This window comes from Anopheles arabiensis, chromosome 2 (genome assembly GCF_016920715.1).
Source record: "Anopheles arabiensis isolate DONGOLA chromosome 2, AaraD3, whole genome shotgun sequence".
Lineage (NCBI taxonomy): Eukaryota > Metazoa > Arthropoda > Insecta > Diptera > Culicidae > Anopheles > Anopheles arabiensis.
This window is the reverse complement of record NC_053517.1, coordinates 107,864,350-107,877,575: the sequence shown is the minus strand read 5'-3', so window position 1 is coordinate 107,877,575 and position 13,226 is coordinate 107,864,350. Positions and strand designations below refer to the sequence as shown.

Sequence of the window (13,226 nt, the reverse complement as noted above, 5' to 3'; positions counted from 1 at the left end):
CAAACCTTCCGCCAACACTGGTACACCTGGCCACATGGCCAAGGTAATCGATATACAAACCGAGTCCCATCGCCACTGATAGAGCGTTACCCAACACAGTGTTAACCGCTCAAGCTGATAAAAACAGACACCGTTTTGATGTGGAGCAGGTGGCCGTGCCGGTGCAAACACAAAAGAAGAAAACAAATTGGCGGTAGATGAGCACTTTAATGTTATTTTCGGGACATCATCACCGGGATCGGGATCCATCATTTTTTGCATCATGTGTGTTCGTGGCGCGTGTGCGTAGCATACCCTGATTGGAAGTGGTAAACCATTTTTGCGCGTCTCACCCCCTCTTCCTACGGTCCACCAAACACACGCACACACCACAGGCACACAGACCCGGCCGCGAGCGTACGTGAAATCTAACGCAAACCATCCGGTTTTTGTGCAAACAACACCCCATTAACGGAAGCGACTGAAGCGGTGTGTATGTGAGTGAAGGTGTGTTTTTTCTCCCCTTCCTTTTTCACACTCATCGCACTCTCTCTCTCTCTCTCTCTTTCCAATGGGGGTCGAACATGCGTCAAGTGTTGAGTGTCTCGACTGCTTCGAAATTGAGTGCAAAGTGCTCGCCACCATCACCTGCTCGCTCTCTTTCCGCGCTCTGCACACTGCACTTGGTGGTGAGCCAATGGCCATCTTTCGGCGGAAAATATAGATCACGACCAGCCTACCAAAAAAACAAAATAAAACAACTCGCCCCCCTCGGGTGCGAGAGATAGACGAGAGAAGAGCGACCACGAATCAATAAAACGCGATACGCGGGTCCGATGGTGTGGTGATGGTGGAAAACTCGTGCGCCACTCGTGCCCGAGGTTATGGTGCACGCACGGTGCACTTCCTATCACCTTCTTCCCCTTGCTCCCCCTCTCCCAAGCACTATCTCTCCACCCTGGCGTACGACCCCGGATAAGATACGGAGCCGAGTGTGGTGGCAGTGGCCGGACGGGTGTGTGGTCGACGGTGTTGGGAGCTATTTTTAGTGCACTAGGTATAATTAGATTTTGTACCACTCGCTATGACATACGACCACCGTGCGCGGGCCAGCGCACGGCCTACTTTCGCTAGTGTAGGTCACGGATGGATGGCAGAGGGAGGAGAAGGGGGGAGGGGGATAGATAGATAGATAGGGGATAGATGGACAGTGTGTGTGTGCTGATGAGTGAACCAAACACAGCGAAAAATAGAGAGAGGGAAAGAAAGGAAAAAACAGATCTGTCAAGAACGGGAAGGACAAGGCAAGACACGGGTTCGAAACTCGCAGGCATTCCCCGATTTTCCTGGAGAGGGCTGGATGGGTGGATTCAATTGTACGCGCAGAGAAAATGCAAAGCAAATGCGCTGCCCGAGAGACCAAACTAAATCGCCACGAAGAATAAAACGAACGCACACATACATATGAGGTTTGATTTGTGCTAGCGCTGATGCGCTCTTCGTCGAATTACGCTGTAGCCGGTTCATCTGAAGCAATAAAATCCGTTTCTCACATTTCAGCGAATCCATTTGTCATTCGTTTCATCAGACAATTGTTTCTGTTGAATGCAATTACTTTGTTTTAAATTAATAAAAACGTTTTCAACCGTAAAGAGCTCAATGTTTCCTTCAAAACGCCTAACATTATGCAATGTGCACTACAAGTGGTACTTTTTCATGTATGATAAGCAAAGGCATCCTCTTTATATGCATTTACAAGTGTATTAAACCTAAAACTTTGACTTGATACTGTATCTACAGTGTGTGTGCGCTTTTCCACAGCAATGCCACACTATTTGAATATGTACGTACGTCTTTCTCCATTCTCTGTTGAGCCTATTAAGTGTCGCTGAGTGCTGGTGCTGGAGCGACATTATATACAGCGCCAACCACCACCACACAAATGACCCAAATGGAGTGCTAACGAAGAGCACAGCCGTTTCCCGCCAGGGGCCGCATAGATAGACACGCAATCGGGTGGCAAACGTTGGTGGTCCTATGACAATGGCAGCCAGCACCAGTCTCTGGACCAAGGGCAATCTTCCTCTTCTCGACCCATCTGCACTGATTACGCGCAACACACACACACACACACACACACACACACACACACACACACACCGACAAACAGCGACAAAGAAGCTCAGAACGGCGGGACCGAGCAAGCAAGGGAAGGAAAGTTTTCGGTCCCGAGCGGCAAAACACGGTGCCAGGAAATGAAGCAGCTCCACAGCACAATCGTAAGTGGAGCGCTCCCCGGACGGAAGACAAATGAGCGGACGGTGCCCCACCAGACCATTTTCGCCGTCACATGTTGCACTGTTCGCGGCTTCTTGTGCGCTGTCAGCAACCACACGGCGAAGGATTGTGCTGGAACGAAGGATTGTGCTGGCTTCCCCACGGCCAATGATTCATTTAGCAGCGGACGAGGGTCGTGAAAGCTCTTCCGCGCAAGTGGCAAGTGAGAATCGCTCCCACCGGTGCGCTCTACCGGGAGTGAGGAGGAGTGCGGAAAGTGTTTCTCGATAAATAATAAACATCCTTGAGCTTCGGCTGACGTCCGTCGGTGTGGTGTGCGAAGTAAGCAGCACTTCCCTTTTGAAAAGGCCACCCTCCGACCGATACACACACACACACACACGAGGGGGTGAGTGTTTTCTTCTATTTTTGGGCGACTCCATAATAAGGAAAGGTTCTTGATGACGGGGGAGATTATACTTGCACGACGAGGGAAGGAACACTTTTGTACACCTCTCGGCGGTCTTACAGTGTGCGCAATTGTTGCGCAAAAAAGCGGGAGGAGGAAAGGAGGAGGAGGAAATCATTGTTTAATCGCAATATGAATAGCGATTGCAGGACTTGCCGGTTGACATTTCGTTAGGAAAATAGGGTCGCTGGAACAAAAACCGGCAAAACTGTCCCTTTTTTAGCAGTGCAACACTACAGGGCAAAGTAGGTTAACAGCGCAATAGGGAAAACAGGTTTTCTTTGCCACTGTCACAGAACATTCGGTTGTGTTTTATTGTCCATATTGCCAAGAAAACAACAGTGTGCGGGTTGTGGGGCATGGATATTGTGTCAAGGTAGCACAGCACCTGGAGTGTATACAGCAAAAAATCATGTTCAACTGTGTACATCGATCGTAAGCACTGTTAAGCGGATAATCATCCATCAGACAACAGACATCAAGAAGAAAGGCAAAAAAATGCTAAACGTTCCAACAAGCGGCTTACCTACTTTCAACTCAGATTACAAAAAAGCCCTACCAAAGCGCCTAGTGTTATGCAATGTGCACGACAAAATGTTGTTATTAAAGCAAAGGGAGCTAAACTGTAACCTAAAATTGGTGAAATTTCTTCACCGACATTCTGACGCACGTCGAAGTGGTCTACACTGACGATATTCCAGATACACCACAACACAGCTTCGGTTGCGGCCATCTGCAATCAGCTATGCAGATGATCCAGTTATTCTAATTTGTCCATCGTGACATGCTACTCCTGCCCCAGTCCTGTTCCATCCATCCATCCCCAGCAAGATTTATCGAACCAGAACTCACACAATTTTGTCCATACGGTTGAGAAAGCTTCTCGGCTATGGTCGCATCGGCCACAAAGATCCAGCGTAGGTTTGATACGCACACACACACACACACAAACGAGCCACATACCTGCTCTGCCCTTCGGAGTTCGGAGGAAAATCCAATAACTTAATTAGAGCGTATATAACCCAAAAGACCTGCTGCTATACACACTGCTGGCTGTGCCTTTGCTCGGAAGCCTCAACCATCTTCTCACACAACGCACCATCGCCCCTCCCGTTGAAAGGATGGACAGATATATCACTTCAATCCTGGTGCTTATTCGTCCACAACACCGGCCCTCCCCTCGCAAAGTAAGGTCAATCAGGGTAGTCGTGGTGGGCAGAGCCCCTGCTGGTAATAGTTTCGGTAGTATAGCAACCGGGACACACTCAAAGACACCGGAGCTCCTATGCAGAGTGTCAGCCGGATAGCGTTACTGCCATAATTCAATTATGCATGCAGAGGAGTGGGTACTGCCGGGTAAAGGTCGCCACGAAAAAAGGGGTTGAAGCTAGCATTAAGGTCCGAAATGAGGAGATTTGCATTTGCTAACGCCCTGCGGGCCATCCCAGCCATACAACACATACACCGACAGTTCCAAACCATCCGTATGGCTCTTTTTACAAATGGGGGGGGGGGGGCACACTTTGGGGAGTGCGCGATTGGGAATGGCGAAATTCAACCCCTTTTCACGCCGGGGATTCGATCCTTTGGCAAATCGGATCGGTACGAGCTAACTGCAGCACACTCAGTGCGACTGAGTGGAGATTATTTACAACAAAACTAACTGGGACCACACCAGGCTACTCTACTCCACACAGGGAGGCGAGAAGTCGTAAAGAGGATAAAAATATAGATTTGATTTGATCCTACTGACCTCCACCAACCTCTGATAGGCTGCTCCGGGACATATGGCGAATGCAAACCAGGCGGTATGTGAGCAAAAAAGGAAACAGATATGTACACCGCAAATTGGATTCCCTCCTCTCTGTGATACATAATATCCGAGCCTTTCATTAGAGCCTTTGCTCCGGTGTATTTCAGGATAGACGACTGTCTGAGGCCAGGGTTCAGTGGGTTCGTCTCGTGCGGTGTTAACTGTTGGATTGCTGGGCAGGGGGTGGCGTCAATATTAAGTTCCTAGGAGCTGCCAAAGCCCCTACAAATCTCATGTTACGACATGCTTTCGGAATCATTATTTTCATTATGTTGTGAAAATGTCAAAAGATTAGATGCCGTTCATTCCTCCCTTGGTTGAGTAACTCCTGAACATCAAAGTCTTTTTGTTCCAGCTAATTCAAACACCTTCCAAAATTAGTCATGAGCATTTCTGCACCCGTGTTATGCTTCTTCTGATAGGCAGTGAGTCGCATAATTGATGTAAATGTAACATCACTAGTGGTGCAGTAGCGCGTATTTCATCAAAACCATTCACTCCAGGTACTTGAATCTTCACAAACAAGTCACAACGTGAAGGTGAATACCATCAGTGACGGCAGCATAAGCCTTCCCGTGAATACAAATGTCATAAGCCCTTTCGTGGGCTTTTTGCCGTATTCTCTCCGCGTGCGTTAAACATCAAAACAGCTTTAGCAGTTTGCCAGAAACACACCAATACACAGCGCTACCGTCAACGGATTAGGAATTCCTCGGCACACCCAACGACGCTGTGCGGGCTAGACATCCAAATGCGGACGTTCCGAACAACAACAAAAAAAAAAACAAGCAAACCTAGACAGACACCCCCCGGCAGCGTGGCGAAGGTCTGAAAATCCCTTTTCAAATCTTGGGCGCAGCTTATCGGCACGTCGGCATGACGGATTTGGTCGTTCGGCTGTGGCTCCCTGAAGTGCCGTTATGCTGTTTGAATGTTGTGCGTGTATCTGTGTGCTTGTGTGTGTGTGTGTGTGTATAACTGATAACGATAGCTAAGCGCACCTTCTCCCGTTGACGTCCACGACCAAAAAGCAAATGGAAAGAAAACAGGGAGGTTGGTTAGGGCAGCTAGCGAGGCAATCCCACAAATGCAGCAGGGAATGTGACTTTCACGCTGATTAAGAGTGACGCTGGTACGCTCTGCGGTAAAGACAGCTGCCAACCAACCGTCGACAAACACTTACTCACACACACACACACAAACGCTGGGTTCGATTTAGCACGTGTTGGGCTTATCACACGAACGGTAAAGGCAATAGCCGTGTCGATAAAATAAACTGCACACACACCGTTTGACAACGGGAGACAAACAGTTCACACCTTTCTGCAGGGACCGCAGAACAAATCCCGAATGCCAATGCCATTCCGGGGAAGTTTTTGAGCAAGAAGAAGATGCATTTTTCTGATAGAAAAGGAGTACGGATTGAGGTTGCCAACCTGAGTGAAAACTGACTATTTCCACGTTCGGGGTAGGCTGAGTACGGGGCAGAGTGTGTGAGAGGAGGACCCAAACACGACTGACAGAGATTGTGGCTTTGCGGTTAGTGCTTGTGAGTGGCTACTACCCCCTTTTCAATGCTCCTGCTTTCGTGGGCAGATGATGGTTACTTCCAGGAAACACCCGAGCGGGTTTGTTATCACAACGCAGCACACGATACCAAAAACTGGAGCTCCAAAAAGTGGTACCCACAATTCAACCTTGGCAACTGAAGCACTCGAGTAACGCTCTTAAACACACGCTGTTGATTTGGAACGGATTAGTGGACCTGTTTGCAGAGACTGGGAACGATGACTTCTCTTTGATTTGAGTTGTTTTCTCATTCGAATCACTAATAAAAAGTCGCTTCTTCTTCTATTCACCTTTCCGGCTCGCTCACTGTGCAAAATATGTGTTAATTATGGAATAAAAACGACGACACTAAGTAAAAACCGCACAAAAACGAAGTGCCAAGCGATTGCCGCAACGGCTGACGACACTCGCAACCGTTCACAGGCATCCTCCGGGGTTCACAATATTTACACTTGGCTGCGCGCAAGGATTTTCACCGGGCCCCGAAATGAAAAGCCTACAGCAGTAGCAGGGTTGGCATTTTCCATCCTCTTTTCCGACCGTCCCGTCTCCCATGCGCTCAATTTTTCCAGTGCTTAAACTCGTATCCCGTTTTTTTGTGTTCCTATACACACCAACACACACACACACTAGGGCAAAAGTTGCACTCGTTTCATTCGTTTCCACTTTTCCCATTTTCCATTTTTCCTCGAACGCTGTTTTTCCGGTTGGATTACGTTTCACCTTCACTTTCACGTGTGTGTTTGTTCGTCCCGACACGCACTTACGCACACATGCATACGTACAAAAGGAAACGGGACGGGCTTTCCCTTCCCTACCATCACCCCCCCCGGTGGGGGTAGGAGGATGAGCCACCTTCATACTTTTCGCTTCCCTTCCTGCCCCAATGGCTCGTCGTAGTAGGCTTTTCTTTTCATGCTCGATCAACCTCGAAAACGCTCGGTGGTGCTGCTGCGCTCGGTTCACAATTTTCCCACATCAACACACACACACACATACAGGCACACGTTTTACACATTTACTCTCTTTCTTGTCTGTGAAAAAGGAGCACAACACTTCGCTCTCTCGCTCTCTCTTTTTTTCATGCAATCTTCTCAAGCCAAGAGAGAGAGAGAGCGCGAGAGTGCGCCCAAAGGACCAAAGTTTGATAGAGTCGGAATCATCGGAAAATTGGCCCCCTTTTTCCAGGAAAAAAGGATGCGCGTATCCTTCTCCTTTACAAACTGTGTGTTTGTGTGTGTGTGTTTGTGCGAGCGCTGTTGTTCGCGTGATTGTCACTTTCCGTACAAAAAAAACATCGAAAAGGATAACTCTAAACCCATTTTCCCATCGCCTGGCAACGCACACACACACACGTCAACTACGATTAGACTGAAAAATGGAATGGAAGGAAGACATGAGAACTGTTTGGGGCTTTAGGGCTTTTTTTACAAACACACACACACACAAATACACCCCCGTACACATTGCACTCTTGAGAGCAAACGCTTTGTTGAAAAAGGATGCCGTTTTTCTTTTCCAAATTACACTTTCCAGCGACTCACAGCAGACAGACTTCTTTTTCACACACACTCAAAGGACATCCTTCTTTACAAAAAAAAGACACAGAATTCCAACACTGCACAACAAACACAACCACACACACACACACAGCACTGGTCACTCCACTGCTCGAACGGCCCGCGGCTGTTTGATTACGATCCTTGCGCGAGCATCCTTACACCGCCGCCCTGCCCCCTAACCGTTTTTGACCCGGAGTAACCCTCTCTCTGCTCCACCCTCTTGAAAGCCGGTTTCGCTTGATGGGTTGAACGAGAAGTAACAAAAAAACACACTCACCACACACACACGCCGGCAGCACTCTGTGTTTGAGGTCAGAGGCTTCTTGGATGAATGTGGATTGTGTTTTGTTCGCTTTGGACGTTTGCAACGGCCCGGGCCCGAGGGTGTACCGGACTAATGAAGTGAACGCACACAGAAAGCATCCCCTCCCCCCCTTTTCGTTTCACTTCAGTGGACAACGGACACACACGCAGCTGGCGAGCTGGTCCGTATGAGTTGAGTGTGTAAAGGAATGTTTCCCTTTTTTTAATGAACATATGAAGCTTAAAAAGGACATTGCAGGTTAAAAGACATTTTGAAGTCAAGAAGAACGTGACAATCATCATAGCAGGCGTCGGTTTTAAATCCTTCTAATGCCTTCTTGCACGAATAACAGCTCTTGTAGGAGCGACAGGACTCGAAAAAAACGGTCGTCTGTGGCCTGTACTTGCTCCCTTTCCCGCTTTCACAATTTCCACACGCACGCCCGCACACATTTCTTACCTACTTTTTATGCTTGTTTGTTTTTCACTGGCTCTGGCTTCTTCTACGCCTCACCGACGCGACCGCACTGCCAGGACGGGGATGGGAGTTGGAGTGGAAAAACACGGCAGGCGACGACAAACGACGGCGACGGCTCCACCGCGCGCACACACACGCACAACACATTCACACAGCACCGCACCAGCTTGTACGCATGTACACCGCACACACACACACACGCACGCACACCGTCTACAAGTCTGAAGGACGAAAACAGCGCTGAGCGACGGGAAGAGCGTAGCGCCCTCGTCCGTCCGTCCGTGCACCCGCCCGGATGTTTGAACTGCGTGTCCAACCCACTTCCCCACCAGTGCAACCCACCCACCCTTTGACAACGACAAACCACGACGACGTCGGGGACCACACACACGCACGCACACATACGCCAATACAACAACAAAAAATACAGCAAAGCCGACTGTGTGATGATGATGAGCTGCGCTGCTGCTGCTGCTGCTGTGCTTCCTGCGATACGGACGCGAAAACGTACACTGCGAACACACGCGCGCGGAAGGTTGCTTAGCTAATGCGTTTGGGGTCTGCCTGGCCTGCCTGACAATCTTCGTCGTCGTCTGGCTTCCGTCGGGGATGTATTTTGTCAAGGCGCGACGCAACGCGCGGTTTAGAACGGAGAGCGCGAGAGCGAGCGAGAGAAAGCAAGAGCGAGTGCGCGTGACGCAACGCGCGTTTGTATCCGTTTTTATCGTGCTGCGAGAGAGGGAACCGTCCATACCTGTGCGACAGATAGAACGAGATATAGCGATTAGGAAAGTGAAGGGAGTGAGAGAAAGAGCGAAAGAGAGATGGGGAGAGTGAAAACGCGCGTGTTCTCACCTGGAGAAGTGTTGATCGGTGAGGAAATCTATTTTTCCTTGGCCGGCGGTCGCGCGCGCTGTTTACATAGCAGGTATGGAAATGCACCAACACCAACACGATGCTTATATGTGTGTGTCTGAGGATAGGACTGCGAAAAGAAAGCGTTATGAAAGAGAGGGAGAAGGTTAGCGCTCCTAGCCGACACTACGCAGTTCACGCCGCCTTTGGGGGTCAAATGACCCCATGAAAGATATTCCCATTTTTTTTAAATATTAAATGTAAAAAAAAACTATTTTCTGCTGTTATTTTCATTACATGCAAACCCTTCATAAACCATTTCACAATTATAAAAGGATGTGATTTTTTGTCCATTTAACTCCTTCCCATATTACACTGTCTCCTTTTAATGCCATTACTACGACGTTTACTTGGAATAGTGATGCTCTGTTTTCCACCGTACACATACAAACGCATCGCAGCAGGCGCTTGCTTACCCTTCCCCACCATGCGCTCCATCACTTTCACTCCAACGAAACTTCCTCTTCGCTCTCTCTCTCTCTCTCTCAGAGATATGGAGGAAAAATCGATACAAACAAACGCACACCGCACGCATACCTGTTCTCGCGTTTTCCACAACATCCTGAGAGAAGAGTGTCCGAGTCGGTCGGGCTAACTCTTCTTTTATAAAATGAGAAAATGTTCACTCCTCGCGCGCTCTCTCGCTCTCTTTCTCTCTCTCACAGGCTCTTGCTCGGGAATGATATCACCGAAAAGGGGAAAAAAGCATTTCCACCTGACGTATCCTTGCTCTCTCTTTCTCTCGTCCGTTTATTTTCCACATTCGCTATCAAGCATCAGCAGAATTTTATTTGCTAACTATCGCTCAACCATCCAATACACCAGCAACGGCATTGGGTTGGAAGCGGAAAAAGAGGAAAATGTTATTATTATAAGCTCATTTTAAGTTTCTTGCGTCACTATGCTACCTTTCGACACGGGAGTGAAACAAAATGTAGAAAATAATATAAAATTAAACTTCTTCCAAGAACATGGACCACCTTCATTCCTGGATGCATTTTCAATCCATTTTCAATCAATTTCCAACCCATTTTCACTATCCGTAAGCACTCACCCCCTGGGCAGCCCAGCCAGGTCCTTCCGGTCGTTAAAATCAAATAACCCACGAGGAGAGAAGCTGAAAATAAAACCACTCTCGCACCGCAGCATGGGTAATGGGAACACAACAGCAGACCGGGCGGTGTAAAAAGGCACCTCATAATAAATGCGTAAAGGAATTTTCCCCTCCTCCCATCCCTCCCCTTATGGTGTGCGCTTCTTCAGTGATCCTGGGGCGAACCTGCCAGCAGCAGCAGCACGTCGTCCTCCTTCCGGACCAATTATATTAGCATTAATTGATGTTATGCTGTCGCTCACTACTGCCCGTCCCCCGACACCGAGCCCCTCGCGCCATCTGTCGCTCCCACTGCAAGCGTTGTGCTTTAAAGGTGTCGAGCCGGGAGCGAAGCTAATTTGAATTTCCGAAATAATAACATCAGTCTGTTGTGCAGCGAGACGCACTGTGAAGGAGTGGACGGAAGCGATGAAGAAGGATGCTTCTCTCTTCTGCGTTAATTTTGCCGCTATATCATTTTTTCCGTTCCGTTTCTAGTTTCTAGTACAGCATCGACAACATTTTAAAGCGCTCGGGTCGGATGTCCTTGCGCGTCCGCCTGTGTTTCGATCTAATCATCTATCGGTATCTCCGATGGGATCCGAACCCATCTGTGTGTGTGTGTGTGTGTGTGTGTGTGTGTGTGTGTGTGTGTGTGTGTGTTTGTGTGTGTGTGTGTGTGTGTGTGTGCATGGTTTTAATCCTTTCAGCGAGTTAATAGTCCGTGTCCTTCTACTCGACGTGGACCGCGGTCGTCGTTTCCACTTTTCCGCTTAACGATCAGCTGTGTGGCTCTCGATTCGCTCGAAACGCTTCATTGCACCCACCAACATGATGATGATGATGATGGCGACGAACCTAAAACGATGATAAGCCAAGTTAGTATGATATTGATTGTTCAATCGCGGAACGCCAACCCACTCTCTCTCTCCCGAGTCCTTTTTTCCCCCAATGTTCTCAGGAATTCGGTGTGTGCGTGGGAAAACAAGGCCCAAGGATCGAAAATCCGCATCCGCATCCGTTGTCGAGCCTTTTGTTCAACACACATAAAAGCCAATCTCATCAATACAACGCAGCCGGCGGATTCGCGGTCAAACCTTACAATCCCCCTCAAAAAACACACACAGGCCGATCCTCTTCTGGCGAACAGGTTCTTAACGTCAGCCGGCCTTCATCATCATCTCAAAGCCTTGATCTCGGTTTGGACAGTGACTTCTCCTCGTCTCGTTTCGACTCTTTCCGTAATGAATATTTCATTTGATTTTGATGCATATTTCGTTCCACTTTGCGTCCACTTATCGATGGCCGGCCGTCCGTCGAATGGAAAATTATCGTTCCAACACAAACTGTGACTCCTCTTCCTTTCCACTTTGGGCACTTTTGTGCGCTCTTTTATCTTCCCTGTTCCCAGACCGGGATAGAGGGATGCCGATGTAAAGGATTGGTCGTAATTCGGTCGGATCAGTCACTACCGTCATTATAGTGGAGTGCCGAGGCACACACCAAAACAACTGAACTGGAATAGAAAAATCAATTCTTTTATGCTTTTCGTGGTCGTTTTTTAAAGGCTTTTCCCCCCTCTAATTCTGCGAATTCACTTAAACTTCTAAGTGGTACGTGTAAGTTCACTAAGCTTCTTAGAATGACAATCCAGTTGCATGCACTATCCCGCACGTGGGAAGCAATGAATCTCCTCCAACAGCATCCCCGAGATGTTCCCGGAATGATGGGAAGCCATAATTAAAATTTATTCAGCGATCCTTTCCGCAAAGCAAACGGAAAGGGAAAGCGCTTCCAGCAGCAGCTGTATAACTCGTTCCTTTCGTTGGCCTTGCGCCGTGCCCCGGATTCAGTTGAGCTAATCGTTTGAAGCATTTGAATAGTTAAATATTCATTCTACACTCCAAAAACCATCTTCTTCGCGTATCCGGTCGCGCATTATCGTGCAGCAGCAGCGGCAGCAAGCTCGTTAATAGAGTAGCATTAAATTTCGCCACATGGATAGGGTTGGTGGGTTAAAGCTCACTTTTCAGTATTCTTTCTTTTTCACCAAAAAGCGTTAGTGGAAAAAATAATACCAAAAATAGGGAAAACCGTTTTGGAAGCTCAAAGCCAGCACAAGTCAAACGAGCGAAAGGAAACGCTTTAGGAATTAACTGTGCACTCTCTGTGCGTGTGTGTGTGTGTGTGTGTTTTCCCTGGGTAAAAGTGCATTCCACGCTTACAAAAAGGGCGGGCAGTAACAGCTATGTAACCACTGGAGGAAAATGCCACCGCTGGTGCTGCTGCTTCTGCTGCTGCTGCTGCTTCGGATTGCCCGTTCTGTTCCGCATCGCAATTATTCTTCTTCAAGTGGCCTCGAGGATTATACACTTGGACGGGGAGGCGGTGGGATAGAGAAAAGGTAAAACGCGGGAACCGAGCACTACTACTTCTACTACTGCACAAGCTTTCGAGCGGCAGCGGCGGTGACGCGTGTAGTTAGTTTTGTTTGCTTGTTTCGCAGAGCAAGACATCGCTGCTCCGTTTAATCTGCGTGCTCTTTTGCTGTTTTGTTTTGTTTTCCAGCTTACAGCCACGAGCGTTTTAGCGTTTTTCCCTTCATTAGCGGGGAGCATTGATTTTTGAATGTAGAAGAAGAAAATTGCTGCAAATAAAGTAGAAGAAAACGAGCTGCATTAAGGAGGAATTGTTTAAAAGAGGGTAGGGTAGATGGAAGATAATTTCTCAAAAAAAAAAACATAAAACGGAAACTTAACTTCAAACTG

At 48.2% G+C, this 13,226-nt stretch overlaps 1 protein-coding gene across 9 annotated transcripts in view; it reads right to left on the bottom strand.

Annotated features, from left to right (window-relative positions):
- The window catches only part of LOC120905113 (hormone receptor 4-like), a 74,843-nt gene extending 65,812 nt beyond the window's left edge, over window positions 1-9,031 (bottom strand). For 3 of the 9 annotated variants that reach the window (XM_040315841.1, XM_040315915.1, XM_040315851.1), the window contains exon 1: window positions 8,797-9,031. The gene's annotated coding sequence lies outside the window, so the exon portion shown is untranslated. The other 6 variants (XM_040315871.1, XM_040315906.1, XM_040315881.1 and 3 more) reach the window with 5 other exon arrangements.
- Window positions 9,032-13,226: the final 4,195 nt, after the last annotated feature.